Source organism: Haemorhous mexicanus, chromosome Z (assembly GCF_027477595.1).
Source record: "Haemorhous mexicanus isolate bHaeMex1 chromosome Z, bHaeMex1.pri, whole genome shotgun sequence".
In the NCBI taxonomy this organism is placed as follows: domain Eukaryota; kingdom Metazoa; phylum Chordata; class Aves; order Passeriformes; family Fringillidae; genus Haemorhous; species Haemorhous mexicanus.
Window position 1 is genome coordinate 52,130,029 of NC_082381.1, and position 11,202 is coordinate 52,141,230.

The window sequence follows — 11,202 nt, forward strand, 5'->3', positions numbered from 1 at the left end:
CCAAAGAGAAGAGAATATTTTTTGAAATTTCCATGGAGGGGAATTTCAGTTGCCAGAGTGCTCTGAGCAAGATTACTCAGTGCATTGCTGTCTTCCTAAATCCAGCAATTGCTAGTCATCCCTTTGGGAAATGAAAAAGGGGCCAAAGCTCTCCTCTCTCTCCACACACACACAAACACACACATACATAGACACACACACACACACACACACACACACACACACACACACACATATATATCTTAATATCTTCTGGAGCCATAGTGATTTCAGTAAATGTTTTCAATGGGCCCTGTAACTTTTGAATTCTGATTAGTTCAACTCCCAGCTCCCAGCAGTGCTGCTTCACTTAACATAAATTATTTATTTATTACCAAGAATTTCAAGGGGATAACAAATAATTCAGCTTGATAAAAACAACTACCAGAAGGAGACTGAACTTCCCATGTTGTAAGGGAGGAAGATTTCTGTTCATTGCTTTTCAAATGAAAACATATGGAAGGATGACTCAACTGGACATGAAAATCCCCCAGCCTCATCACTAAAATTATTAATAATTGGATCAGGTTTGTAAAAGCAAGCAATACTAAATATATACTGCTTTATATCAACTAAAGACCTCTCATAGCATTTGTGGGAGACTGAGTTGTTTTCTAGAGTGATTTTTTTTAAAATCCTGATGTCATTTTTTAGGACAAAAATCCAGAGTTTTGTGCATCGTGAAGAAAGCCAAAATGTAACATGAATTTATTGCATACTGTAAAAACTATCTCATGAGACCAAAAGATTCTCTCCTCTGAAATAAGCAGGAAAAGCAGAACTGAAACTGGGAGGAGAGAAACCTTACAATATATTTTCATTCTAATTAACTGTAAAAGCTGATTGCATTAAGGAAAGAAAATATCTACTCAGAATGCTTCATTTCTCAGTTTTGCTGGGGGATCGGAATGTAGCTTTTACTAGTGGCACCACTTTAATGTGCTGTTCATGTGTACAAAAAACAAACAAAGAGACAAAACCAAAACAAAACTGAAACGCAAGCATTTACACAAATTTTATTTGATAATAAGGTAGGTTTGATGCAAGTTTCAGAGCACAGAAGGGGTTGAAATTAGGTATTGGTATATATGTGCTAAGGCGGTTTCTGCATTCCTGCTCACCGTAGCTCTTGTACTGAGCCAGGATGCACTTGCCAACTCCCCGTAGATGGTTTCTTGACACCTTTCTACCTCTGCCATTTCTGGGCAGCATTAGAAGGGATTGGTTTGGTCATCTATACAGGCTAGCCACTCTCAGATAATCACTTCCCAAAGTATCAGCAGGAAGCTGTGTAGGAGGCTGCTCATTACATCTGGGGACTGCTCTCACCTACTCACCTGTTTAGACATATTCCCTAGCACCTGCAAGTTGACAAGTACTTCAGCCACTGCAGAAGAATTGTAGTCCCTTGAAGACAATAATTATTGGAGGCTAATGCTGTCATAACAATCCTATCTTTATTTTTAATCAATAGAAACCAGATCAACATTATTAGCTGCACTGTGATAGATTTCAAATCTGTTTATGTAACTTTTGTCCTGAGATCGAACAGACAGGTCAGCTCCCAAGGCAGAAAGTCAAGAATAACTAGGAAAATGAAATAGTTAAAGGAAAATAGTTTTTGACAGCTGTGGCATTAGGACTGAAGAGACTAAATCATATTTATTGTCCTTCCACTCCTCTTCTGTGACTCCCTTCTGTCCTGTGCCCCCTTCCCAAAATGCCTACAGCTCTCCGGAGATTGCATTAAACAGAGTTAATGGAGTTACCGGATGAAAAACCCAGAGCAAATACTGCCATCAAGTGTCCAACAGACCTGCTAGCAGTGCAGATTCTTCCATCTACGTCTGCACATGGAGATGAGGGTGTTAACTCATGGTGGTGGAAGTTCATATACAATTCTCTCTGGTACAAAGACAAACAGTTAACAAATCTGAATGTACAGGTCAATGGAAACCTATCCTCCTGGGAACAACAGAGATACATTAGAGTCTAAAAAGTGTAGCCAGGATGGGAAATCATTCTCCCCATGTCTGGGCTTCTGTAGCTGTACAGCCTATTCTACTTCCTGGAATGCCTCAAAATTGAATTTAAGTGTTTTCTCTTGGTTCAGAACTTAGGTGCTGTCAAGAGCTTCAGGAGAAAGTGCACTTAAGCATGTGGGATCACTGCCTCCACTCTCATGGGCTGCCATTAATGTGGGTGTCTTAGTCAATGCACTGACCACAGTGCAACAACACCCTACAACATCCAAAAGGATCTCCCAGCCCACAGGGCACCTCCAGGGCACTGCCCACCCAAAGGCAGGAACCAGTTCCTGGTCTTTATCCCTTCTTCTCTCCTATTTACTTGGTAGGTCAAACCACACTGCCTGCCTGGCCTTCTGACTCACTGGCAACAAACTCTTTCCCCCTCTTTATCTTTTGATCTTACTGCTCAATTTCAACAAAATCTAACTGAATGTATGTAGTTTTTGAAAAACGGTGATTTCTAGTGAAAAAGAGAAGCCCTAGCTGAGTTTCATTCTTATTAATCTTGTGAGATGGTTGATTCATAAAAAAGGCAGGGAACAGATGCCTTCTCATTAAAAATATTTATACTTCAATTTTTCACTGTTTACTATTTTAAGCAGGTAATGTACAAAGAGTTCTTCTCAGTCATCAAAAAAAAGTATTTCCTCTGATGATGTTAATTTTCACTGTGTAACTTATTACATGAACAATGTAAATAAAAGCTTTGAGGGAATTGTGTTCAAACAACAATAATCAGTACAAAAAGCAGGAGCAGGAAAGTTTTCTGGTTAAACTGTCTCCAGAGAGGCTTGAAGGAGACTGATGGTGAACAGAAATTGTGCAGCTTGAAGCTTAGAAAGCACCAGGGTAGGGTCTAGGAAGTTGAAAGGAAGAAAAATAGATTAAAGAAATGGTGAAATTAAAGGATTAGGAAAGCCAACTGAATTTATGAGGAATTTACAATATATAAAGCTGTAAATTAAAGCAGAAACATGACTATATGGAGCAACCAAAGTAAAAACATAGAAGAGATTAAATAGAATACATATCTTTGATATTTCATGTGGCAAAAAGGTGAGGACTAAAAGCCTGAATATGACAAAGGAAGATAATCAGATAATCAATGTCTCTAAATGGAATCCCAGACTCTTAACAAGAATATAATTTTATAGGCAGCAGTGGGTTAATTATTCTGTGTGTATTCATTATCAGTATGATAGTAATTAGTACTACTGGCCATAGTTGAGCTTTGGGATCCTTATATTGACAAAGAGAGGAAATCCTTACTTAAGAAGGCTAGATATAAACAAGATAGGAGTGATTTAATGTAAGTGGTGAAAAAAGGAAGATTACAGTTAATCCAAGTAGTATAGATACCACAGCAAAACAGAAGGTGGGATTTCAGTGTCATCAGAGTGTGTGGGCAGGGAGCTGGCTGGTCCTGTATCTCCACAAAGAATCTGGGACCAAGGATGGCCTCCCCATTTGGGAGCTCTCACAAGCAGCAGGGGAATCTAGCCCACTCTTTCAAGTCAAACTTTGACTCTTGGCAGGAAAACGGATATGATTGTACACTAAAGAATGCATCTGTCAATATGCATGGACCATTATTTTGTCAGGGAGTCAGAGTATACATGTGAAGAATCACGTACGAGAAATAAGAATAATGCTTACATTCACTGTATACATATGAATAATCACATAGGAGAAAAACAATAATGCTTACATTCACTATTCAGACCTGAAAGACAGCTCAAAAGACCTGTGCTTGCTAAGACTGTCACTTTAGAATAAACAGACTTCCTGCTCTGACAGTGTGGTGTGCGGCCTATCTAGTAAACCCCATACATATATTGTATTTCTGCTACCAAGAAATGTTACTCCTCTGCTTAAAATTGCATAATTTATTAGATCTTGTTTCTCCTTTCCAAGAAACAAAGGGGTCAGGAAGTGCACCTAACCTTTCATAGTTCTGTGCATCAATCACTACAAGGACTGTAATATGATTCCCACACAGTGTGGTTTGGTGCTGCCTAACAATTAATCTTATATACAGCTGGTGCAAGACAACTCTACAAGGCAATTTGCTTCCAGTGGAATTTTCGAATATACTTTAAAGCACTTAAATGTAATGCTTTGTAAAACGAATAATCCATCACAAATAGTTAGAGCTGTCCTTAGAGGGCCTGGCTACTCAGTCAGGAGCAGATGTGTTTATGTTACTGGTTATACACGGCCTGAAGAGTCAGTTTTTCTGAGAGAGGGTCTGACTTGGATGGTAGCTAGCAGCTCCAGAAGGCGTCAATGGACATCCTGTTTAACTTGAAAGAAGTCCACCCCAAGATTCGAAAAAGCAGCAAGTATTTTTACAGTGGTTAAAGGGACATGTGATACGGTATTTACTTTTTTTCCCCCATGTGGTTTTCACTATTCAACTGGCAATTGCTAGTTTTCTACACAATATCTTTTCTCTCATTATGCTCTGCACCCGGTTCCATAATTAACTGGAACAGCTTGCCCTCAGGTTGCAATTCCTTCCTGCTTTTAAACTAATTATGTACTTTTTAGTCCAATGGTAAACAAATTATTTTACCCTTCATTACTTTTAAGCTAGGTTTGACTCTTCATACATTCTGAATATGCCTGACTCACTCCACTGTGTTGTGTTTGGTTACTCAACAAAGGTTTGGAAATGGATCCTGGAAGGATTAGAGTTTGACTTTCTTCATGGTACACTCTCACCTACTTCTTAAAAAGGTTTAATTTATTCGCCAGTAAAATTCAAGAATCTCATAGACCTGTACAGGACAAAACATGTGGAATTTAGACATGTGGAGAAATTGCAACCTGTATGAGGTCTGCCAAAAAAGGAACTATATGGGGAATAAGACGACTAAAGTGAACAGAATCCTCTGTGTAGAAGCTTTGTGCATATGTATCACTAAATTTCAAAAGTGTTTTTAAGTTCAACAAGCTACTGTCATCAATCTTTGGATCTAGGTCATACAAATCTGCTAGACAGCACTCTGTTGTTGAAAAATCTGGAAGAAAAATTACACTACTATAGGGTGGAATGCCCTATTATGCTCTTTGCCTTGACAGACAAGCTGTAGTTTCGAGTTTCTTGAACCTTATATGAATATCCCAGATTTCTTAGTGAGGAGTGGGAGATTGCAACTCCTTATACTAAACCGCGCTCAGAACACATACTCTTAGGCATAATCCCAGGCTGGCTATCTTGCAAGATGAGTTTGACTGTTTCCCAGAAAAAGCAAACAGTGCAGGGCGTGGGTGAAATGGTCCTGCTGGGATGACGCAGGGCACAAACACCTCCGGACTTCAACAGTCAGTAGATTTCAGCTGGAAGAACTGGTCTGGGCAGCTCTCCCGTGATGCTGGGGCAACCCAGAGGTCTCCATATTGTTCTCTAAGCCGGGTCCTGCCTGAAAAGATGATAACAGTTTATCAGTGTTAACAGCGGCATGTTAAGAGCGCTATTTAGCCACTGTTGACCTCTTCTCTTAACAGTTCTCAGATGCTACAAAGGCTTGAACTTCTAAATATACATTAACAACTCAAAAGATCATTCTAAATTGTGCTTCTCCCTCCCCTGGAGGCAGAAATTTTGAAAAATGCCCTGGAATTCAAACCCAGTTCACATGTTGTCCTTGGATGGTGTAGTATTTCAGAACCCTGGAATCTATTTTCTATTCTAAACGTATTTTACTTTGACTTCTGCATCTGGTCAGTAAATGCAAAACACACAGATAGAAGATATATAAAAAGGGTGTTTAATCATATATAAGTATTTCAATGAACTAACTTCTTAAATTCAAAGGGTAGGATTCTTTCTTATAAAAGGTTTTCATGCTTCTATTTCTTTCAAATTGCATTCAGCACTCAAGAAATGACCTTTAATAGAATCATGCTGGGTGTTCCCATTGCATCAAGCAGAGAGATGCTGTTTCATCTCTAGTGCACCTAGAGAACTGGTATGAGGGAGAGATTTAGCACAGTAACTTAGAATTCAACCTCATTTTTCTTCAAGACTTTATCCTCCATGCTGGTCTCATTTTGGAAGATTTGCTCTTGCTGTAGACCTCTGGAATATTAGATCAAAACCTCAGTGTGTGCTTGCACTGCTTCCAAGTAAACCACTCCATCAGAATTTATGTATGTAATTAAAGTAGTATTGTTTAGTGGAAGTGTATGAGTAGTGTAATTGCCATTCTCTCAGAGAAGTATTATCATCACACAAGCAAAAAAAAAAACAAAATAAAACTCAACCAAAACAAACAGACAGACAAACGAAAAGTAAAAGTTAATGAGTAAGAAATTTGCCCAAAAAGAGCTTGTATTATACAGCATTTCATGTCCTTGAATAGGCCTTGTTACCTGTCCTAGAAAAAAAGTACTTCTAGTACTAGCACACTAAATGAAAGGTACTCAGAGTAGCATGCACCCTCTACCTCCCAGGACGCTTTTGTGTTCTTAAGGAGCCCCTGACGCTAGAGGTGCTGTAAATTAGAGCATAACCCTTACCTCTGTTATTCCAAAAATAGAAGCTTGCTGAATTACCAGTGTGACCAGGTGATGGTTTTTAAAAAAGGAAAAAGAGGGCCATTTGCTGGCAGTTAAGACAGTCTTACAGAGACTTCAAGGTTAAATCTCTCATCAATACTGCTGCTTTTCAAATCTAAGCACTTTGGACTGCAGTTGAAGGTACAGTTCTGTATAAAAATTCTCAACCTCACTTCGATGGTTCCAGCTCTATAAACTGTGCTGGTCGCCATTTTTACAGCAGTGAATCTTTGCAGTCTGCATAATGAGTGTCTCCACAGGGAACCACACTGAGCACTATATATTCATAGTAAATTACCTTGGATCCCAATAAAAATGATTTATCATTAAATGTAAGGAAAGCAAGTAAAAAATTTTTTTACTCTCTCTTCATTCCCCAGCCAGTGAGGGTTCCCACTGCCTGGTTTAAGCTCCTGCTTATCATCATCCTCTTGCAGTTCCAAGCTCCAGAAACCCTATTAAGTGTGCAAAGAAAGCAACAATCACACAGAAGAATAAATTTTGTGTTATGAGTATATCTTTTCTTGTAGACAGACATCCAAACACTTTCAGAACTTTTGCTCAGGTCTTTTAGTTTTCTGATCTATGGCTGTTCTCTTTTTACTCCTTTTAAAATTCTTTATCATCAGGAAAATGTTGATTTGTGCTGCTAGAGCTTGAAAATCGATACTACACTTGAGCTTATCTCTATTTACTTACATAGAAAACAGTTCAAGAAGTAGGTAAGTAGCATTGTTTGGATTGTAACAGCAACAAACAAATACACAACAAACACTGAAGAAAAAAGCAAACCACCAACTTCCCAGATTCTCACTTCACTTTTAAACAAGTAGTAATACTTTATATTGTTTTATACCAAATAGCTTTGTTTTAAGAAGAATACTCTCTGACCTGTACACACATTCACAGACGGAGTGCTAGTTACAAAAATTATTACCTGTGATCTTTTGCACTTATAACGAAATGCTTTCATGGAGAAGCAAAGCTCTCAAACAGGACCGTCAACCACTATGCAGATGGTGCAGGTCTCCCCATTTCAAGTGTTGCAATGGCATCTTCACTGGATCAGGTCAGACTCCTGAATTGTGTAATTGAGATAAATTTTTACAACCCTAGTGATCCTGCTAGATCCTAGTCCTATAAGCAGGAAAACTACCTTAATAAGGGCGCAATAAATTCCTATGGGCTAATTTTAAGTACCTACAAAACATTCTAATTACCTTGGCAGTGAACAAAAGACTATTCGACCTTACTATTCCTACATATGCTAGAACAATTTCTAGTCGTTATTCAAATTTTCTTATCTATGCACATTTTGGCCCGGAGGAGCTCCCAGGATTACTCAATTCCTCCACCCAGGATATCCATTGACACACCTCAATGTGCACGTAACACCCATCAGCATGTCTCAGCCTCCTACGGGGGCTGCCAGCATAGCGCTCTGGGAATCCAACACTTGGGGAGATCCAGTGTCAACTAGGCAGTTGCTTTGAGACAAAACAAGCTAGGAACTCAGTGAGGTAACTTGTCACAAATGAGTCCACTCTCTCACCTGCACAGAAACGAGCTGGGAAGTTCCCGTGAAGCACGACAGGTACACCCGGAGGCACGCCTTTGTATACAAAGTCCTGGCAAATGCAACCTACGCTACCACTAGCATCACAGAAAGAATTTGAATTTCTTCTTTTTATCACAGTTATAAATTGATTTCCCGACGGGGTTGGTCATACCTGCCCGTGCAGGAAGTGCAAAAAGTGATTGTACCTGTAATTCACTTTGCACCTCAGAGGTCTAGTTTTCACAACAGGAGTGACTGGTTGTCTTGTTGACTCACTGTAGCATTTCATCCCACTGGGATGGGAATATTGCAGAAAGGTAAAATTATTATAACGTAAAAATAAACGCGTGCTCAGGATTTCTTTTCTTTTTTTTCTTTTCTTTTTTTTTTTTTTTTTAACTTTACACAGGTATTTGCCACAAGGCCAAACACAATAGCCCTCAAAGCCCTTGACTTTCCTCTGAGAAGTCTTTCCCCCCAAATTCATGGCTTTTGTTAAACATGCACTTCTTTTGCAGTGCTTCCATCCTGTGAAGGGGCAACTTTAGTTCAACGGGGAAGTATGCAAATGTTTCTTTTCTATTGTCACAGAAAAACGAGGAAGTAAAAAAAACCAAACCAAGAGAAACAAGGAAGAGAATGTCTGCTCAAATTCATACTGATTTCAAAAGACCTCAGAGGGAGAGCTGCAAGACAGAGTAAGAGCTGGAGATTTACTGGGCCAGAGTTTATGACAAGTAAGAACTTAGAGCACAACCTGGGAGAAATGGAGGCAGCACCTAGCCACTCAGCCACGTCATTTACAGTCACTTTGTACAAAATAAAGGATTTTAAAAATGGAGATCCGGGGGTTTGTGTCCACATCTCATCAAACGACACCATTTTTATTTTTTTAAAGTGTTTTTATCTTACTAAGAGCTTTTCACTGTTTGCTTTCCCCTTAAAAATGTAAGAGCAGTATCTGAGAATTTGGAGGGGAAATTCCCTTTTCATAAAAACAAGTCCCAAAGACACACTCTCCGAGAAAAGTTTGTGTTGAGGGACAATTTTACACAGATAAAAAATTGTGTTTGCTTTCCCCAAGACATTAGTTTCTTCCCTTCACCCTCTATTCTCAAGACGATGTGGAGGTTATAGTTTATCTTTGGCACTGGTATGACATTTCTAAAAACTGAATAGGCCATACTGCACACACCTGAGGCTTGTTGGTTATAGACATTCACAAAAAAAATCTTTTTGGCCCATGTTTTTTCAAATATGGAATGCACCTTTTTCACTCAGAGAAGTCAGAAGACGGATAAGAAGGACTGACTAGATAAATGTTAGGATTTGTAGCAAAAAGTAACTACTTGCCAACCATTTGTCAACGGTAACTATGGTCTTTTTCATTCACCTTTCCTTTGAGGTGCAGTTTACTCAGGGCATGTACGAAAAACTGGGATTTGATTATCTCAATGCTTTTGAAATTTTTAACTCAAATGTTCTTGAAATCACAGCTGAGTAATATTAACAAAACTATACATAATAAATAGGATCAATTAAGAATCTAAAATTTTTGAACTTTGAGGGTTCTATGAAGTTGCTTCTCACAGTTCAACAACGAAAAAACCCAGCATGTCTTTACTCTTTTTTAGACACCTTACTCATTTCTTCATACTCTTGCTCATCTTCTCTATGTACCGAGCAAATTATTAAGGCTCATGTTACTATGTATTTACCTGCTGTGTGTACATTAACCTGTGATGTTGGTCAATATTTTTATACCACCCAAAAAACCTTTCTGGCTTTCACCAGTCTGTGTGCCAATTTCAGAGCAAATTGAGCATTGCTGTGCTGTTACTTGAAGAACAAAGAGGTTCTGAATGCTTTACCATGTGACTAGAACATCACGTCAGAGCTATATAGCAGTGGGAAGGTTTCATTTGCTAACAAAATATTTTATTTACTTGACACAGTATTCCATTTCTTTCCCACTCAGACCTCTAAGCAAAAAGCTCAGCTGAAAGCTTCTCCTACTAACAAGATTTATTGTTTCCTTCACCTGCATTAGAATACAAGGAAAAACACTCTGAGGGTGTGTTAACATTATTCTTCCTTTAAAAATTTCTGGGGAATGGGAGAAACCACCTTGCCCATGTTTTGAGGAAAGGATTCAAGAAAATAGCTGGTTATACTGAAACCTTTTTAAAAACATTAATTACAAAAGTTTATTCATTTTCTACGTTTTGGTCATAGGTATGATGAAATAACAGTAGTTTGCTGTGTCAGCTTTACATAATATTGTAAAAATACTCAACACATTGACATAAAATTTTCTTTCATCTGTATATAAAAAGTAGTTTCTGCTTTTCCAGATTGCTGTTTTAATACAATTGAATACTCTTCTTCCCTAGTTTCTCAGGCCTGCCAACTGAAAAAGCAACATTCTTTCAATAAATTCATAAACTTCTACCATTAAAAATGGAAGTGAGAAGCACACAGGAAAATTATTCCTTCAAGTGAAAATAAACTTCCTCCGTGTATTTTTCACACTAGGAAAAATATAAATATCACTTATATGTGAAATTCAGTGAGACTATTAGGCCTTTTGATTGGTCTTTCCCTAAATAAGACAAAGAGATTCCAGAGTTCATGCAGAAATAGGGGGATGGAATATAAAGTTCCTTATCTCTATTCTTTGGAAACAACTCTAAGATTATTGAAAATTTTTTTCTCTGCTATTAGTCAGTAGAATTTTGGCAACTCATATTTGTTTCAGCCTAGCAATTAATCCATTCTTGTAAAAACACCCTAAAATTTAAGAATGTGTGTCTTTAATGCTTTCTCACAGCCAAAAGAATCACATAAGAGGAAAACAGACCTCCGGGTTTGTTATCAGCTGAAATGGTGACATGCAATATTCCCCAGACACATAACACGTCTTGATATAAAAAAACATATCTTCAAGTAAGTATTTAAACTAAACAGAAGCAGGAAGTGTTTGCTGTGAATCAAACATTAAATATAATTCTG

General features: G+C 38.2%; 1 long non-coding RNA gene across 2 annotated transcripts; it reads right to left on the reverse strand.

Moving 5' to 3' along the window:
• Positions 1 to 1,030: 1,030 nt before the first annotated feature.
• On the reverse strand, positions 1,031 to 7,996 carry LOC132341912 (uncharacterized). Of its 2 annotated transcripts, XR_009490348.1 has the most exons (3): positions 7,853 to 7,996; positions 7,570 to 7,710; positions 1,031 to 5,494 (listed from the first exon to the last, which is right to left on the reverse strand). It is a non-coding gene; the product is annotated as an uncharacterized LOC132341912 (long non-coding RNA). The 2 variants fall into 2 exon arrangements; XR_009490347.1 differs by having other exon boundaries at positions 7,570 to 7,996.
• Between the last annotated feature and the right edge of the window lie 3,206 nt (positions 7,997 to 11,202).